Source organism: Lycorma delicatula, chromosome 12 (genome assembly GCF_047948215.1).
Source record: "Lycorma delicatula isolate Av1 chromosome 12, ASM4794821v1, whole genome shotgun sequence".
NCBI classification, from domain to species: domain Eukaryota; kingdom Metazoa; phylum Arthropoda; class Insecta; order Hemiptera; family Fulgoridae; genus Lycorma; species Lycorma delicatula.
The window spans coordinates 35,886,035-35,906,103 of record NC_134466.1 but is presented as its reverse complement, the minus strand read 5'-3'; the positions used below and the strand labels follow the sequence as shown (position 1 = coordinate 35,906,103).

The 20,069-nt window shown below is 32.0% G+C and overlaps 1 protein-coding gene across 2 annotated transcripts in view; it reads right to left on the bottom strand.

Annotated features, from left to right (window-relative positions):
- The window catches only part of LOC142333181 (uncharacterized), a 39,654-nt gene extending 19,948 nt beyond the window's left edge, over positions 1 to 19,706 (bottom strand). For both annotated transcript variants that reach the window (XR_012758548.1, XM_075380133.1), the window contains exons 1-2: positions 19,505 to 19,706; positions 15,186 to 15,414 (exon numbers count right to left, since the gene is read on the bottom strand). The gene's annotated coding sequence lies outside the window, so the exon portion shown is untranslated. The remainder of the gene's footprint in view (positions 1 to 15,185; positions 15,415 to 19,504) is intronic.
- Positions 19,707 to 20,069: the final 363 nt, after the last annotated feature.

Sequence of the window (20,069 nt, the reverse complement as noted above, 5' to 3'; positions counted from 1 at the left end):
ATTGATTATTTAAATAGTTATAACACTTCTATACTTATAAAATTGTACATAAATCATATGTAACAAATTTATTCCTTCCACTCCTTAAGTTTTTATAATAAACTAAATTTATAATAATATTGTAGATGCAGGGTTGCCAATTCAATGAGGGCGGGCCACAAATTTCCTACAAATCCGTAGGAAAACTCAAACACAATCAAAAATTTATATTTTTATATATATATTTTTTATTAATCTTTTTCATATCCTCCATTCGAAGAAGAGCTTTAAACCTCAGAATCAGCTGGGTTTTTCTGACAGACATTATTCATCTCAACAAATTGATACTTCATCTCCAAGGAAGAAAACACAGATGATATCATCATATTTAATGGGACATATAAATGGTTTTCATAACACATTAATGAATTTCAAATTTTAATAGGAAAAAAGTGACTTGGTATGTTTTTCAAGCTGTCATCACCTAGAACATAAGTTTAAAGATAATGAAATTCTTGATTTTCTGGGATTCTAATTTAAATATAGAAGGAAATGTAAAATGTGACAAAAGAATCTGAAACATTAAAATCAAGTATTGTGTTATTCAATTACATTTGCCTTTCACAAACAAGAACAAGAAGTTAACTTTCAATATGAATTATATGATTTGAAAGCTGATAAATTCTTACAAACCAGACAAGAAACAGGTGCAGAATTCTTTTACTCCTACCAAAAGAGCGATTTCCAAATTTATGAAGTTTTGAATAGAAAATAGCTTCAATGTTCGGTAACTCACTTGGAATAGTATATTCTCCACAATAAAATTTTATCAAAAACCATAACAGAAGTCACCTAACAGATCTTAACTGCTTCATCTCTTGAGATTAGAATCGACCAAGACGGAGGTTGATTTTTTAACGCACCTGATATATTTTGACTTTAGTAAAATTTGTTTATTTGTACGAGGGTTTTTTTCAAGGTCTGAACAGTCGCAAAATAAAATCCCACGCAAAAATCGGATGAACCTTTGCGCATATGTGTTGCGCAGCGTCTCTAGTATGGCCTTCAATCACGCCACGCATAGTTCTGAACACGCAGCTGGCACGTAAACATGTCTAAAACAATAGCATCTCCCGCCAAGTGTGAAGTGCGTGCGGTAATTCGATTTCTTCAGGGTGAGGGGTGTAATGCAGCTGAAATTCATCGACGAATAAGTAATGTGTACGGTGAAACTTCAATGAGTGACAGCAAAGTGCGACAATGGTGCAGTAACTTTAAAGCAGGACGTACAGATGTTCATGATGCAGGCGGTCAGGGAAGAAAGCGAGTGTCAACCGATGATTTCGTTGAGCGAGTGGATGAGGCAATTCGAGAAAATCATCGGTTCACAATTTCTGTATCGAGTGATTCGTTTCCTGAACGTTCAAGGTCAGTTCTCTACACCATTGTGAGTGAGAGACTTCAGTTCCGCAAACTGTGTGCGAGATGGGTTCCAAGATGCAATCCGACCATCAGAAAACAATGAGAACGGACGCCTCCCTAACGTTTCTCCAGCACTACCACAATGAAGGAGAAGATTTTTTTAACAAAACTGTCACAGGGGACGAGACATGGATCCATTTCGAAACTGAAGAAACAAAGGAACAATCCAAACAGTGGATGCATTCTCATTCTTCCAGGAAACCAAAGACGTTCAAGGGAACCTTCTCCAACAGAAAGTGTATGGCTGCTGTGTTCTGGGACCGGAATGGAGTTTTCTTGGTGAAATTCATTGAACGTGGCACGACCATCACTGCAGCCTCATACTGTGTGACTAATCAACGTCTATGAAGGGCAATTCAGAATAAGCGGAGAGGAATGTTGTCATCAGGCATTGTCTTTCTCCATGACAATGCTCGGCCGCACACTGCAGCTGTAACAAAGAAGTTCCTGCAGCGTTTTCGTTGGGAAGTGTTTGATCACTCACCATACAGCCCGGACTTGGCTCCATTTGATTTTCACCTCTTTGCTCACATGAAAATCTGGCCAGGAGGACAACATTTTGGCACAGACATCGAGCTGCAGACCAGCGTAGAAATACGGCTGAAAACACGGGCGGCTCCGTTCTATGACGAGGGTACTGGAAAGTTGGTACCACGCTACGAAAAATGTCTAAATCGGAGTGGCGACTATGTAGAGAAATAGCGTAACTATGTGAGTTACAAATAAAAATTTTTTTAAATTTTCTCTGTGGTTTTAATTTCATGACTGATCGGACCTTGAAAAAAAATATTCCTCGTATTTAATTTCTGTTAACTTTGGTCATATTGTTTTAATCAGAATCCTTAAATCCTTGAAGCTCTTTTTCCTCAGTTTCTCTTTTTCTTGGCATAGAAGTTCTGATATGTTTCTGCTGTAGATGAACATATACTTTTTGATACCCCTTTCCATTTTTGAGCACGAAAATACGAACACACTTTTGTCGTGGCGCCAATATGACCACAATCGGCATACTTAACCCTGTACAATACAGCTACATTTCTGCTAAAATTCACCTTTATCTTTATGTGACCAAGGTAGCTCCACAATGAAATCAGTAAGAATTCGTAAGGAATTTAATTGCAACTCTTATTGCAGTTCAAGCTTCAGTCAGCAGGTAAGCAAGTATCAACCATTTCAGCTATTTAAGAGGACCGAGATAATCTCAAGATAATTTTTTTAGCAGACTATGAATAATAAGAAAGGTTACTTTTCTTTCATTAAGGCATATTTTTTAACTTTTAATAATCCAATATCGACATCAAAATAAAAAAATAAAAACATATAAAAAGGTTGGCTAAATGAACTAATTTAAGATATCACAATATTTGTAATATAATAATCATAAAATACAATAATAAATATTTATAAGCATATAGACTTTTTCTTTTACCTTTGCAACAGAAATACAATCAAGTAAAGTATTAATTTTTTCTTTATTTAATCTCTTAACCTTCATTAGGAATATCATGATAATTCTATTTGTAGATAATTACCAAATATCTAAGGTATAAGTCTGCAAAGTTTTATTAAAATTTGCCCGGTAGTTTTTGTGAGATGTGTGAACAAGTAAGACCCTAGCTGTCATTTTATTTTACAGAGTGAGCAACATAAAACTGAACCCATAATAGGCTACCCAACACAATTTATGAAAGACTCACACACAACTAGCATGACTGGTGGATAAATGCCATGACTAGTGTGTAAAATGCCTTATTCAATCCAGAAGAGGATAGCTTTAGTTGAGGCCTATATTCATTTGAACAATCACAAGTATGAGTAGAAAAATTTCCAAATGCCTGTAACCCAGTCCATATTTTATAAAAATAAAAAAATTGAAAAGCATACATTTTTTGTCATCAAAATAATGTTTGGTTTTATGTTAATAAAAATTAAATAATGAAGTGATGTAATGATGGAAACATTAAGCTTTTATATTTAGTAACTTACAACTAACTTTGATGATTTAAACAAAAAAAGATATTTCTATTATGAAAATTTTTCTAAATATAATTCATAGTAATCGATTTATCTTATATATTAAAAAAATAGGGCTGAAAACCTATTTCCAGTTCATGTGGGCATTCTATTTGGTAAAATTTATTTTTATTTTACTCAGAATGACCCACAGATATGTCATCGTGTTTTTGGAAACCAAACTTGAATCTCCTCTGAGAATTCCTGAAAAAAATTTTAATTTATTACTTACTTAATGGAGGAACTTTCCAAGGTTATTACACAGAGGAAAATCAGTCTGAAAGTCTATTGATGCTTGATGACATATCTGTGGGACATTCCCAGCAGATTAAAAAAAATCAGCCCAATCCACCCAGTAGCACATCTGAATGGACTGGAAATAGGTTTTGAGCATACATTTTACCTTACATACATACATTTTTAAAAAAAAGAGAAAAACAAATGGTTATAGGTCAGACATGTCAATGTATTAGATTTTTAGATGACTTTTTGAAATATATAACAGTACTTTGTAATAATATTGCTGCAGAGGGGCCACTAGTTTATATTGAATTCACAGAAACAGTAAAATGAGATTAACTATTTTTTTTTTTTTCAAAGCAGATACACAAATAAAATTAGTCACAATGATTTTTAAGACTTAAAAACAAAGTCTTTGGTTTTCAAATTGACTTATATGTATATTTATTAGATATTCAAGCAGGAAAGAACACCCTTTTGAAGGTGATTCTAGAGCTAAAAATACCATATAAACAGATCCAGAAATGCTTTGCTTTTGAGTTATAGCTGATGAAAGAGACTTCACTCTGATTTATTTCTAGGTTGATAATTTAATGCAGTATTTAAATTTATTAGATAGTTATTATGATAAAAAGTTAATATATTTGCACATTGCTTAACCCAAAGATTATTTATAAAAAATAGTTCCTAAAATGAACTTAATGGTTTTTTTAAAGAAGTTATTTAAAACTCAAAAATTTTGATAAAAAACACAATTTTTGAAATTTACAAATACAGAGGTTATTTAGAAGGTAACTTCTGATCTGTTATTAAAAAAACACCAAATGATAAAAAACAATTTTTTATATACTCTTTAGAGCAACTTTTCTGCATAATTGCCGTCCAAATTAAGGCATTTATCATAAATGTTTAAGGTCATAAAGGTTTAAAATACTCATCATAACACACTGCTGCCATGAATTAAGACAGGCAGTAACACCGTTTTTCAACTCCTCTTTATTTTCAAAACACTGTGTCACTAACCATTTCTTAATATTCATCTGGGATTTGGTTCTCAGTGACAATCACTGGGAGCCAAATTTGGGCTGTATGGAGGATGGTTAAACAAATCCCATTTAAAACCGTTGATTTGGCATTGCAGTATGCAGATGACAGTCGTCATGAAGAAAAACAATGCCTGAACGTAACATGCTGTGTTGTTTTATATGGCTCTTCTCAATTTGTTCAATATCTTGCAGTAAGTTTCAGCATTAGATGTTGTGCCTCTTTCCATAAAATCAAGCAAGACCTTTATACGTTTACGGTTCCAAAAAACTGATGAACTCAGCTTTTTTGAAGGTATTTGGTGGGCCTTTATGGATTTTCAAAGAGAACTGGTGTGCCTCCACTGCATTCACTGAGGGTTTGTTTCTATATTAACAAATTTAACCCATATCTCATCGCCTGCTACGATGTGGTCAAGCAATTCATTCTTCTTATGATAATGATGAAGGAAGGGTAGAACTGACCTCCTCCTCTTTTTTGTGTGTTTGTCAGTAAGAAGCTTAGGCACCCAGCAAGCACACACTTTATGGAAGCCTAACCTATCAGTTATGATTTCATACAGCACTTTTGGAATATACAAGGAAAAAATTCAAATATTCTGTTATTGTGAATCAATGATTTTCTTGAATTCTCATTTCAAATTCAATTCTTGAATTTTTGTTCGAAATTCCCAAAAGATATAGCACCATTGTCTTACTGCAATGTCACTCATGATATTCACAGCTGGTGGGATTTTCTATGACAGCAGCCATTTTGAACAAGAGTTTAATAGAATCAAACAAGAGAGCAATGTTTCCAATAATACTACAACAACCCCACTGAACAGAGCTATTCAATTGAATTTTACTACTTTAGCAAGTTAGTTTATATCACTAACTAAGTGAACTGAAGTTTAATTAGAATGCAATCCATAATTTTCTATTCAGTATTATGTACTAGTATACAATTGAATGTTTATTGTGATTATTTTTGTCTAAAAATTAAACCTAATCTGTGACTAAGAATTTGAATTGTGTTTATTTGTTTAAAATTTAAATTCTGTTTATACGCCTTATACCTAGTACATATACTGGTATTATTTGTATGAAAATATATATATACCTGGTGTCCTAGACCACCCATCTACCCATCTCTCGGCAGCTCGATTTGAAGCTGACAGACTCGCAATGCTCAATCACCACCACAAGCACACACGCAACCAAAACACATATATACTCTACAACAATAGTAAATACCAGTAAATAATAATTTTACAAATGTAAAATTCTATTCAACAAAAATAGTTTTACAAAGCCATTATATAATCAACAGCGGTCGAATGTCATCATCAGGTTGTTAAATTCTGAATTCCCTATTGCCACTTCCACGCTCGTTGCTAAAATTTATAATCAAATACCTGTTTTGGTGTTATTCAATATCTTCTACTGTTATCATCAAACCAATACACGATACTGAAAAAAGCTAAAAGTTGCTAAAGATGAAAAGTACTGTATTCACAAGCCACAACTGAAAGTTATTGCTTTGTAGCTGCCAATTTTTAATTATTTTAATATAATTGTTACATATTTTGAGTACTATGGTTGTTATGTATATATACTTACATTTGAGGTGTATTCAAAAAGTAACGAGAATTTTTGTTTTTCGGAAAGAATTTTATTTATTCGTCTACATGAATGTTATCCCCTTCAAAATAGACTCCATTAGATATTATTACTTATGCCAGCGCTTTTTCCAATTCCCGAAACACTTCTGGAACTCGATCTTTGGAATAGTGTTTAGCTTTTTCAGTGATTCGCTTTTAATCTCGTCTATGCTTGTAAAACGATGGCCCTTTAAGGTTCTCTTTATTTTTGGGAATAGAAAAAAGTCACACGGGGCGATGTCTGGCGAATATGACGGCTGGGGTATCATTACAGAGTTGTATTTGACTAAAAATTGACGAACAAACAATGAAGTGTGAGCAGGTGCATTATCGTGGTGCAAAAACCATGAATTGTTTCGCCACAAATCCGGACGTTTTTTTCGGATTGCTTCACCCAAACGGCATTGAACTTGTACGTAATACTTCTTATTGATCATTGACCTTGTGGCAAGAACTCTCGATGAACTATGCTGATGAAATCGAAGAACACGGTGAGTATAACCTTCACATTCAACTATACTTGTCGAGCTTTTTCACTCTTGACGAGAATGCTTCCACTGGGGCGATTGAGCCTTAGTTTCAACATCATATCCGTAAACCCATGTTTCATCACCTGTTATGACACGTTTTAGTAGTTCTGCATCGTTATTGACTTCATTTAGCGACTCCTGAGCAACTTCCAATCGCCGCTGTTTTTGTTCGAGATTCAGCAGTTTTGGAACAAATTTTGCTGTCACATGTTTCATACCCAAAATATCCGAAAAAATTTCATGGCAAGAGCGAATTGATATCCCAACATCATCAGCGAGTTCTCTGATTGTGATTCGGCGATCATTCATAATCATTTCTTTCACTTTTTCCACGTTTTCATCGGTTGTAGATGTGCTGGAGCATCCGTCATCTTCAACGTCTTCACGACCTTCTTGAAAACGCTTATACCACTCTTAAACCCTTGCTTTACTCAGAGCAGACTCACCAAAAGCAATATTTAACATTTTTAAAACATAGCTAAACTTTATTCCATTCTTATAGCAAAATATAATACAAATTCTCTGATCCATTATTTATACAAATAAAAAAATCACCGATCCTACCATAACACGTGTCATCCTTTTGACAGCTGACAACAGACTAAACATATCCAAATACTACAAAAATGTACAATACTTTTTGGATATGTTTACCATTCCAACAACAAAAAAATCCTAAGAATCGGACTAATACATCCCGCGAAATTTCAAAATCCTCGTTACTTTTTGAACACACCTTGTATACGAATATATATCTGTTTATACAGAGAGTGTATATATAATTTGTGTTTACATATACAGAATGATTCACAAAGGATATTTTTAAATTTCAAGACTGTTTTACTGGTTATTTTAATATAAAACTTATACATTTGTTCCGTAATTTGAGTCCCAAGAATTATAGCCTGGCTTAATTTTACTGAAGGCACAGAAATCAGAGTAAATTTGCCAGATAACACTTGCTAATGACGTGTTGCCTGAATCTATGTTTATGTGAACTATCTTCTTTATTTTCACCAGTAGAATATGTTCTGAATATTTGTTACATTCTATACATTTATTCTTCATTAAAAATAAAGAATATTTCTATTTTTTTACAGTGGGAAGATTTAAGAAATGTTCTTTATGACTGCCAATGGATAAATAAACCAAGGTGGTTTAAAAAAATGTTGTTGATCATGATGACTCAAAATAATAAAAAAGTTGAAATAAAACCTTTCGGAATAACAGTTCTGAATCTGAATAATTTTGCTGTGGTAATAATTATTTTAATATATATATGTTTAATAAAAATTTCCACATAATATAATATTTATGTAAATGTTCTCTTTAAGAAGGATTTTGTGCTAACCTATTTTAAATATAAAAAAATTTTTAATTAAGCGCAGCTTCATCCCTTGACAGTGCAATAAACTTTATCGTAGCTGCCATCCGTGAACCATCTCAGGTGATGTGTTCAGTGGGAGGGTGACCCTGATTGACAAGTGGGGGTTATAGTTCACTATTAAAGGCTGAGATCTGAATATTTTCATAAAGTTAGAACACCTAAGAGAGATTTTTGGTGTTTCTTTGTTAGGAAGCAGGGAAATAAAGACCTATGGGGTGACATTAGACTCACTGTATGAGGTAAAATGTTACAGGAATATTTTATTCAGAGCCCAGTGTCTCCTATTACTGTTAGTGTTGGTGGCTAAAGAATTGCCTCTCGTGTGGCACTCTTTGTTTTTACAGGTGTTAAGCTTATTGATATCCTTGCCACTGAGCTTCAAATATCTTTTGATGCCAAAAAGACAGGCCTACTCACTTCCCGATGCATGTGAGAATTAGAGGACTAAGGATAACATTCACAGAAGAGCAGGTGGAATGAATTCTTTGATGGCTATTATATACATGGTTTTCCTGGACATAATAGGTTTAAAAGTTGCTAGGTGGGTTTTCCCAATCAGCCTATTATTTTTTTTTTTCTTTCTAGACATTATGCTTTTAGGGATAAGTTGGTTAGATATGGCTCAGGTCGTATGTCCAGAATGTATAGTTGATGATGTTACATACATAATGCCCTGTATGTATGTCCAAAATATGAAGCTGAACTTACTAGAATAGTTAGAGAGATTTTGCAAGAAATGTAATGCAAGTCAATTGGAAAACCCAAACTGAGTGAAATATAGCTGCTGATTTCCTTAGGTTTTTGGTTCTGCAAAGGGTGGCTGAAAGGGTTTGGCTCTAATGGATAGAGTAGCAACTCAGGTGGCTAGAGGTGTGCAATCTTTGTCAAGATAGGTGTTTTGGCATTGAGTGCTGGTTAATTGAGCTGTTCGTTTTTAGAATAGAGGTAGATTTTGTTAGGGACTCTGTGGCGGAGCTGCAGTGCGGGAGAGTCAAGGCGTTGACCTCGCTCCTGAAAGTGGACCAGATCAGAGAGAGAATTATAGTGTTTGCTTTTTGTTAGAACCTTATATTTGAATTTTTGATTTGATTTTGATTATATTTGGGTATTTGTAGGACAAAGTTGTTATTATTATAATCAACACTTTTTTAAGAGATAAGAGATAAAATTTAGATGTTTCTAGTGGACTCAAAGATTTGAATGGCAGAGGCTCCTGGAATAGACAGAATACCTGTAGAATTACTGCGCAGTGCAGGTGAGGAAGCGATTGATAGATTATACAAACTGGTGTGTAATATTTATGAAAAAGGGGAAGTTCTGTCAGACTTCAAAAAAAGTGTTATAGTCATGATACCAAAGAAAGCAGGGGCAGATAAATGTGAAGAATACAGAACAATTAGTTTAACTAGTCATGCATAAAAAATCTTAACTAGAATTCTGTACAGAAGAATTGAGAAGAGAATGGAAGAAGTGTTAGGAGAAGACCAATTTGGTTTCAAGAAAGGTATAGGGACAAGGGAAGCAATTTTTGGGCTCAGATTAATAGTAGAAGGAAAATTAAAGAAAAACAAACCAACATACTTGGCATTTATAGACCTAGAAAAGGCATTCGATAACGTAGACTAATAAAATGTTCAGCATTTAAAAAAAATTATAGTTCAAATACAGTGACAGAAGAAAGAAATCGTAATAAGAAAGGGAATGCAACAAGGATGTTCCCTATCCCCGTTACTTTTTAATCTTTATATAGAACTAGCAGTTAATGATGTTGAAGAACAATTTAGATCTGGAGTAATAGTACAAGGTGAAAAGATAAAGATGTTATGATTTGCTGATGATATAGTAATTCTAGCTGAGTAAAAAGATTTAGAAGAAACAATGAATGGCATGGACGAAGTCCTATGCAAGAACTACCGCATGAAAATAAACAAGAGCAAAACGAAAGTAATGAAATGTAGTAGAAATAACCAAGATGGAGTACTGAATATAAAAATAGGAAGAGAAAAGGTTACGGAGGTAGAAGAATTTTGTTATTTGGGAAGTAGAATTACTAAAGATGGATGAAGCAGGAGCGATATAAAATGTTGAATAGCACAGGCGAAACAAACCTTCAGTCAGAAATATAATTTATTTACATCACAAATTAATTTAAATGTCAGGAAACGATTTTTGAAAGTATGTTTGGAATGTCGCTTATATGGAAGTGAAACTTGGACAATCGGAGTATCTGAGAAGAAAAGATTAGAAGCTTTTGAAATGCGGTGCTATAGGAGAATGTTAAAAATCAGATGGGTGGATAAAGTGACAAATGAAGTAGTGTTGTGACAAATACATGAAGAAAGAAGCATTTGGAAAATTATACTTAAAAGAAGAGACAGACTTATAGGCCACATACTAAGGTATCCTGGAATAGTTGCTTTAATATTGGAAGGACAGGTAGAAGGAAAAAAACTGTGTTGGCAGGCCACATTTTGTATATGTAAAACAAATTGTTAGGGATGTAGGATGTAGGGGGTTTACCGAAATGAAATGACTAGCACTACATAGGGAATCTTGGAGAGCTGCATCAAACCAGTCAAATGACTGAAGACAAAAAAAAGAAAAAAAAGTGGACTCAAAAATTATTATTTGAAAGTATACTTAGTTTGAAATTTAGTTATGGGAAAGGTTATTTTGTCCTTCAATGTTAGAGATAGATGTGAGGATAGCGCTTCCATGATACAAATAATCATTTAGTTGACAGCGCTACAAATTACAGTATATGAGCAAAATCGGAAGAAGCGTAATATGAAGGTGATAGTAAAGTTGAGTAAACACACTGATGGAAGTATCCTGACAGAAGGAAAACTGATAACTCAGATATGTAATTAGATTTAGATTTCATTTAAAAGATGATCTAGGGAAAGCCCAACAGGGCTAAGAAGGGAGAGGGTGGTGTGGTAACTGGGATTGTCACAAGGCGGGTGGGTGTCTTCCCCTACTGGAGTCAGATCGGATTATCAGATCTGTTGTCAATTAAATCCCAATAATTAATAATCAAAAAACTGAAATTCTTCTGTAACTAAAAAAAAATTATTGCATATATTGACGTGTATGTCTTATAAGAAATAATATAGTCAGCACTACCAAAGCCAAACTGTTAACATATCTTATTGATTGGTATTTAATTATTAAACAGGAAATGTGAACAGACTATTGTTTCTAAATAATCAAATACACAACTACATTTTTTCTTTTGTTTGTGTATCTGGCCTACATCAGTAATATAATGTAATCTTTCTATGTAGTTGTACATTTGCTGTCTGGTTTTAGATAGCAATTAATGTGCTTTTAAAATCATTTTGACAGACGATCAATGGATGTAAAAAAAAACTATATGTACACTTATTATAAGACAATGTGCCAAAATTCAAAAAAATTAATTAGATATGTGGTTCCATTGGGGATATCAGTAATTTTATTCAAAATAATTGGTCATTTACGACTGATTCTTCTATTCTGAGTTTCTTGTTTTTATTATTCATAGTTGAATAATGAAAACAAGTTTTGTTTTATAATCTGTTAAATTATCTATTACCGAGTCTGTAATACTTTGATATAATGTAAGCTAGAAGCAGCGTGAGGATTGGAGACTGTTTACGCTAACTTTGCCAGTTATTTTTTACTTTGAATTAAGCTGTGGTTGAATTAAAATACATTTTTTTGTATTGATCTATTTTATATATATATATATTAATTTTTTAAACATATTGTCCTGGATGTTGAATTATAATTAGTATTTATAAACCACCAGATACACACAATAAGGGCCTTTAAAATCCTTTGGATTCATCAGTAGTTATTAAAATACTAAAATTATCATTAGCATTGAGCTACTTCATGACCGATTAAAATAATTAGTCAGATGTTAAAATTCTGTTATACTGGCTTATCAATTTGAACAGATCATCCTGCTCAAAATTTTTCAAAGATTATAGTAGAAAATATATTTTATATAATTATATAAACAAAACACAGATAAAAGAAACAAATTTAACGCAAGTGGCATAAAAAAAATTAAATGCACAGACTCTGATGCCATATATATAATTTAAAGCAAGATTCTCTGAACATCTAAGAGCAATTAAAAATAAAAATAATAGTTTTTTTAAATGGACATAAAATTACAGATTTATAAATAATCTTGATATATTAAAAATTTGTAAAGTTAAAAGCAAACTGGAGCATTTGGAGAAATATTATAATTATAAATACAAAAATTTCAGTCAAATAAACCACCAGGTAAATTTTGAGCAAGATGATGACTTTTTTTTTGTCTTCAGTCATTTGACTGGTTTGATGCAGCTCTCCAAGATTCCCTATCTAGTGCTAGTCGTTTCATTTCAGTATACCCTCTACATCCTACATCCCTAACAATTTGTTTTACATATTCCAAACGTGGCCTGCCTACACAATTTTTTCCTTCTACCTGTCCTTCCAATATTAAAGCGACTATTCCAGGATGCTTTAGTATGTGGTCTATAAGTCTGTCTCTTCTTTTAACTATATTTTTCCAAATGCTTCTTTCTTCATCTATTTGCCGCAACACTACTTCATTTGTCACTTTATCCACCCATCTGATTTTTAACATTCTCCTATAGCACCACTTTTCAAAAGCTTCTAATCTTTTCTTCTCAGATACTCCGATCGTCCAAGTTTCACTTCCATATAAAGCGACACTTCAAACATACACTTTCAAAAATCTTTTCCTGACATTTAAATTAATTTGTGATGTAAACAAATTATATTTCTGTAATCTTCGTTTGAGTACTTACAAACCAAATAGGTAGATTTTCGAAATTTGGCCTTGAATGTGGTGAAGGAAGTTAAAATAATTTTGAACAATAATTGCAAATTTTTCCCATTTCCGAATATACTAAACGAGATATTAACTAGATTTGGTTTATAAATTCTCTTCAGATAAATATCTAAAAAAAATTTCAGGTTTATTTGGATTTCAATTTTTAAAGTGTGTTGCAGTGGTGTAAGACTCAACAAACACAGCCACTACCACTGTTACTGCGTGTGTGCGACACGACTGGCTGCATCTAACTTCGGTTACTTGACTAAAAGACATCAGATAAAAAAAAAATTAACCGCGACGGAAAACGTACGTAATCATACAATGCGGGCGAAACCGCGACAGGGATGCTAGTATATTATAGATTAGATACAACATCAAAGAATATTAAAGATTTATCTTTTCTAAATTTTTGTTATTGTAGTCGATATCGTCAGTAAAACTTGAACTGAAATGCTACATACATACATGTATATATATATATATATATATATACATACCTTACCTTGTGGCAGGAATGGCCACATGAAAGAATGTTCGTGTGGGAAGAAGAAATCATGTACTATATATAAAACATTTTTTATTATCGTAATGTGTTGTTTCTTTTTATTAATTATTTAATTGCACATTTATACTGTTAAATATCAAAAATGTGAATTAAAATGTATTTAAAATTTTAATTTTTGTCTAAACAATGGATTTGCATTTTTCAAGGTTTAATTTACAAAACTCTGAATTAATATATTTCTTCAAGAAAACTATAAAAATTGTTATCACAGCTTTTAAAAGTTATTATTAATTTAGTAAGATAACATTATTCCAGATAATAATAATCTGGAATATAGACCAGATTATTATTAATCTGGTCTATATTTTAGTATTTTTTTTTTTTCAGTATTTAACTACAAGGACTATTAAATAACGAGACTAATGCTGTAAAATATTTTATTTTAAATTTATACTTATTTAGTTATTATCCCCTTCAATATACACTCCTCCTCTATCCCTACAACGCTCCATGCGAATTTTCCATTGTTCAAAATAATGCTGGAAGAGTTCTTCTTCTGTGAGTTCTGTCATGACTTCAAGTCGCTTCTTCTTTTACAGCTTCAACGGTCTAAATTCTTGTTGCTTTTAAAATAGATTTGACCTTGGGGGACAGGTAAAAGTCACATGATGCTAGGTCAGGCGAATAAAGCGGATGGTTTAATGCTGGTTTGTTATACTTGGCTAGAAACGTCTTGACAGACAATGCAGTGTAAGCCGGTGCGTTGACCTGATGAAAAATCCATGACTTGTTCTTCCACAATCGGGTCGTTTTTTCCTACTTTTTTACGGAGTTGAGCAAGGACCTTGAATAAAGACAAGAATAGTTAACCGACGGTCAGAATGGATCAGATTTCCAATTTTTTCAATATTTTTATCCGTTTTGATGTGGAAGGGCGACCTGGACGAACATCATCTTCAACGTCTTCTTGACTATCTTGAAAACGCTTAAACCACTCAAAAACCCGAGCAAGTGATAAACATCCATTGCCATATACTTTTTTAATAAAATATAAGTTTCAGTAGCGGTTTTTCAAGTTTCATATAAAATTTTACGACAATTCTTTATCTAATAAAACAGTTATAATTTTTTTGGCAAAACAAAAAAAAAAAAACATATTTAGAAAAAAATAAAGTAACACAAATAATAAAGTAGGAAGCCTATTTTCCACATTTCCGACCAACTGGACTGCTTAATTCCAAACTAGGCAATTTAAAAAAACTAATACATTTGAAAAAATAATGTATTATTAATAACTTTTTTGAAATTCATTTAGCAAAAACATATGTACCAGGCCTTTGTAAAACCAATAAGCAAATTTCTACACAATGTATTTTTTGTACCATACTACTATATCTGTTTTAGATACACATGTTCAAAATCTCTTCTTAATAAATTATTTCTTTACAGAAATAAATTACTTTTTTTTACTAATGTCTAACATTAAATACAGAATGATATGTGCAGTATATATAACTAACCTTTTTTAAATTATCCTTTTCAATTATCAAGATTTGGCCTTGGAAGGTCCATCTGGATAATTGGTGTTCCAATGTATGTAAAATCTAACAACACTCTTACTACTTCATTTTCAACTTCTAGATTTTATGATTTAACTAAGTTGACCTCTTCAACTGCTAATGGATCTTTTTCGATATCACCATTCATAATGTCAAGCAGTTCCTCTTTCAGTTGCACTAAATTTATTTGCTATAATAAAAAACAATAAATTAATGCTACAAAGAAAGTATGTTTATGATTTATTATACAATTTAGAAAATAAACAACAATTATGATGTTCATGATATCATTTATCACGACTGTAAATGCCATTAAATGGTCAGATACTGAATGTTGATGAAATGTATTCATTTTGTAATCTCAAGTTGTAAAACATCCAGTATTTTTTGATTAAATCAGATTAGATAGCTAAGATTTCAGATACTCTAAAAAACCATTTTTAACTGCTGTGAAAGATTTAGTACTAGAAGCTACCATAAGTATGTTCCTGTGTCAGAAGGCAAGTTGTAAGATGTCACTTCATTTCAGACTCCAAGGATTATGAAGACCATCCGTCTCAAGTACTACAACACTTTCACTTAAGGAAAAAGACACTACTGCTTGTGTGTATGATGATCAGTGGTGGGTAGGGGATATGGTATATATTAGCCTCAAAAATTACAATGTGTAGGTTCATTTTTTCAACCCAGCTGAACCACGTACATAATTTCAAAAGTCTTAACAAGACAAAGTGTGGGTACCGATCTGCAAAGTCCTCAGAAAGTTGAGATAACCTGAACTTACTACAGTGACGGGTTGTTCTCACACAATTTCAAGAGAATTAAGAGATATCACAGCTATTTGTTAACCATACTAAATAATAAACTTTCACTGTTATAAAACCCGGGTATTTCATTGAAGAATAATTAAAATTCTGCTACAATTTATTTTTTAAGTGTTTAAAAAAATAAACAAACATGAAAATAAAAATGAATTCTTAAAAAAAAGATGTAGGCTACTCATTGATATCTCAGTTTTGGTAAGTTTTACAAGCATTTATGAATCAAAATGGTATTAGGTTACAGGTACTGGTTAAGTTATCATCAAATTAAGACATATCATTAATAATTTTAAAAATATTGTAAATGTCAACTTCAACAACAAAGAAGCTAAATATAAAAAACGTGAAGTGCAAAGAAGACAAGAAACCCCCTTGGAGCACTTATTTCGAGAGTCAAAATGGTATTCACTTTTAACAGGATTTTCATGATTTATGAGGGGTTATAACTTTTTTATTAGTAGAATACACAAGAAACTTTTTTATTTGCCACAAACATCTACAAAAACATTGAAAGTTGTGCAAATTTGAGATTTTTATCACCAGCCTCACCAGAGTTTTTTGAAGCCAAAATTTGAATTTTTTTAAAAAAATTAGTTTTCAAAAATTCATAAAAATTTAGGGGTACGTATATCACCATTAACATTATTTATGGTAAGACTACTAACATATACCTACACATAAAAAGATAATTAAAACTGTGTATGCCATCCCTGCCTCTTGAAAAAAATTACCAAAAATGAAATTTCACAGTTTTTCATGTGGAACATTTTTGGCAACTTTCTCATAGAAAGAAGAGAGGTAGGTAATTTGAGAAAATAAGATTAAATTGCTTTTTGTTTCATCGTTTTAGCACCAATAGGTTTTTAGTTATGACTTTTTCCGTACACCCTTACAATCACAAAAATAAGTGTGCACATCGTAACAAAAATGGCCACCACAGGTAAATTGCTTAAAATTTTTTTTCAAAATAATAAGGTCCTGAAACATGTAGGAAACAAGTGGGTAGGTTTTAATTTTTTTTTGAATTGGTTAAGCAACCAGCTTGTTTTTTCAGGACACTTTAAATGGATTGACCTGATAAGACATGGTCTAAACTGCAGGAACTATGAACTGAGGTTAAAACTATAAACTCAATCGATTAGGTCGATTCTCAACCCAAGAAGCATGCTTCTAAATCTAATTCTACATAGGGAAGTCATGCTAAAGCTAATCACAGTAACTTGCAATCTTTTTCTTGTGGAAAATTAGGCCATCTCTCTAAAAACTGTTAAGTGGGGCTTATTTGTTGTTAAAATGAAATGAGTGTCCATCTAATAACAAACACTGTGATATAGTTGAATCAGGCTTGGAAAAATTAATGCAAGCATTAACATTCTATAACTGTATCTTACACTCCATAACAATCCAGAATATCTGAGCGAGAAAACAGAATCGTTTGTGAGGTGGCAAGATCCTGGTTGCATTCTGCACTGCACTTACCCAAATAGCTTAGGGGTGATGTATGAAGCAGTCCTTTCTGCTACATACACATTAAATAGAACAGCACCAACGGAAATGCCTCTGAGTTTTTTCTAAAAAGAGAAGTGAATATCAATCATCTCAGAATTTTTGGAACTAAATGTGTTTTGCTTAAATTCTGGACAACAAAAGAAAAAAATCTGATGCAAAATCATTAAAAGTTGGATGTGCAGAAGGGCAGTTATAGTTTGTTTATTTTGTCTGCACAGATCTTAAATTCTGACTGGAAACATTACAAGAATCTAAAATTCATAATTTTTCTTACATACTGAGTAAAGACCTTATTGATATACCTATGAAGCTAGAAGATGAGTTGATTCCTTCAGAAAGATCAACAGATGAAAATTTGATTCCTCATCCATAAGCAACGTATAACAATGAGGACAGATACCATTTAATTAACCAGGGACAAATAAACCTTCCGGATATCGAGAGGAGGTCCTTCAATGATCATGAGCCTAATCACAAAGTTAAATTCTTGATTTGAATTCATATCAAATGAAGTGGAAAATTATCTTGGGATAAAGATTACTGTAACAGGCAAATTTATAGAAGATGGACCAGTCAGTATATGCAAATATAATTCTAAAAAATTTGGGTTTAGCAAAGCTGTAAATCTTAATCTTTCCAATTGAACTTGGTTGGGAAACTGGAAACTCTCCTCTAATTTCCAATGGTGAACATTACAGGGAAATGGTTGGAAGCTTAAATTATTTAGCTTCAGCAAAACACCAAATATAAATTAAGACTTAAATTTTGCCTTGAATAATTCATCTGGAGCACAGAGTCAACAAACAAAAGGCCCATTTTAATTTGGTAAAAAAATATTTCAGATATTTGCAATCTATTCCTGAAGATGTTATTATAGTTAAACAACCAGCAGACAAATTGAGGCATACAGGGACAAAGATCAACTAGTGAAACTCTCCTTAAATACTGTGGTAGATCAGTTTTGTGGAAAAGTAAATTGCATAAATTTGTATCATTCTCTTCTGTATGGAAGCTGCATACATTGCTACAATAGAGGCAATGAAATAGTTGGTTTGGCTTGACATCCAGTTAAAGGAAGTTTGTACACTTTATGTCAATCCAAAGCCAACTCTCTTAATAGGTAACTAGAGTGCCATTAAACTTAAAATAAACCGACGTTCAACAATAAATCAAAACTTGATATCATTATGTGAGGAAGATGGTGAAAGAAGGAAGCATTTAATCTGAAAAATAGGCAAGATATATTTACAAAAGAACTATAATCTGTTTAAAGGAATGAAAATACTCATGCATATGAAAATTCAGTATCAACTTCTGAGAGCTTGAATAAAGTTATTAATATTTTATTAATATTAATATTTTAAGTATATTACAATATTAATATACTTAATAGAGTATTAATATTTTCGAACAATGTTCATATGTTTTATAAATTTATAACTCTTATTTTTAGATGTTAATTTCTGAGACTTTTTAATAAAATCGATAGTCTGCGAAATTATTAAGAAAGTATATGAACTTGGCTGTGGAGATGGTTTTTCCCTTTGTTCAGTGTAACAGTTCTTCGTAACCTATCTCCATTTATTTTAGCCAGTTCTACCATACACTAATAAAATAACTGACATTTGCTAGGAGTTCATGTAACAGATGTATTTTTCATCAATTGTTAACATAACTGAAAGCTTCAACAACATGTTAAAAACTTAACTATCAATTGTTCTTTTCATTAGTATCGGAAAATAACATAAGAAAATAAGTATTATTTCCAATTAATAGAAAGAAAAGACTAATGCCACGACATATGAATTTTTTAAGATGTTGCTTAAGTAAAATGATTTTTCAACGAACTCAAATGAGTTTACACCACCGCTTAATGCCACCAATTCATCAATAAAAAAAAAAAAAAGCAAATTCTATTAATTAATATTAGAATGGTATAAAATTACTTACTTAGAAAAACAAAATGAAACACCAACATAAACAATACTGATATTACAATATATTCCTTTCCTTAACAACGCTTTCACAGTAATAGGTTACAGAATTATGACAACACGTGCAATTACACACTTCAATACATACGCTGTAGTGTTATAATGATGGGGAAACAATATAAATATACATACATAATAGTGCACAAGAAACTTATTAATAATTTTTCATTCACCGAACAGTTAAAATGGTTTAATGTAAAAAAAAAAAAAATTACGGAAATATTTATAAAATTCTTAGAAGCAATTATAATTTATTAATTAAAAAAATAAGCTGGCATTTAATAACAATAATGCTTTTGTTAAACATAAAAGTAATACAACACAAAAACGCAATAGTAATACATAAAAATTAAAGTAACATTTTCGTTAATAAATTAAACAACCAGTAATCAATTTTAATTGCTTTACAGATTTTTATCTACACAACAGCAGGGTGGCCACCATCCTGTTCCCCAGCCCTCTTACACGCCGTTATGCTCCTCAATAACTCGTAGAGAACATTCGGATTTTGTTGTTCGTGT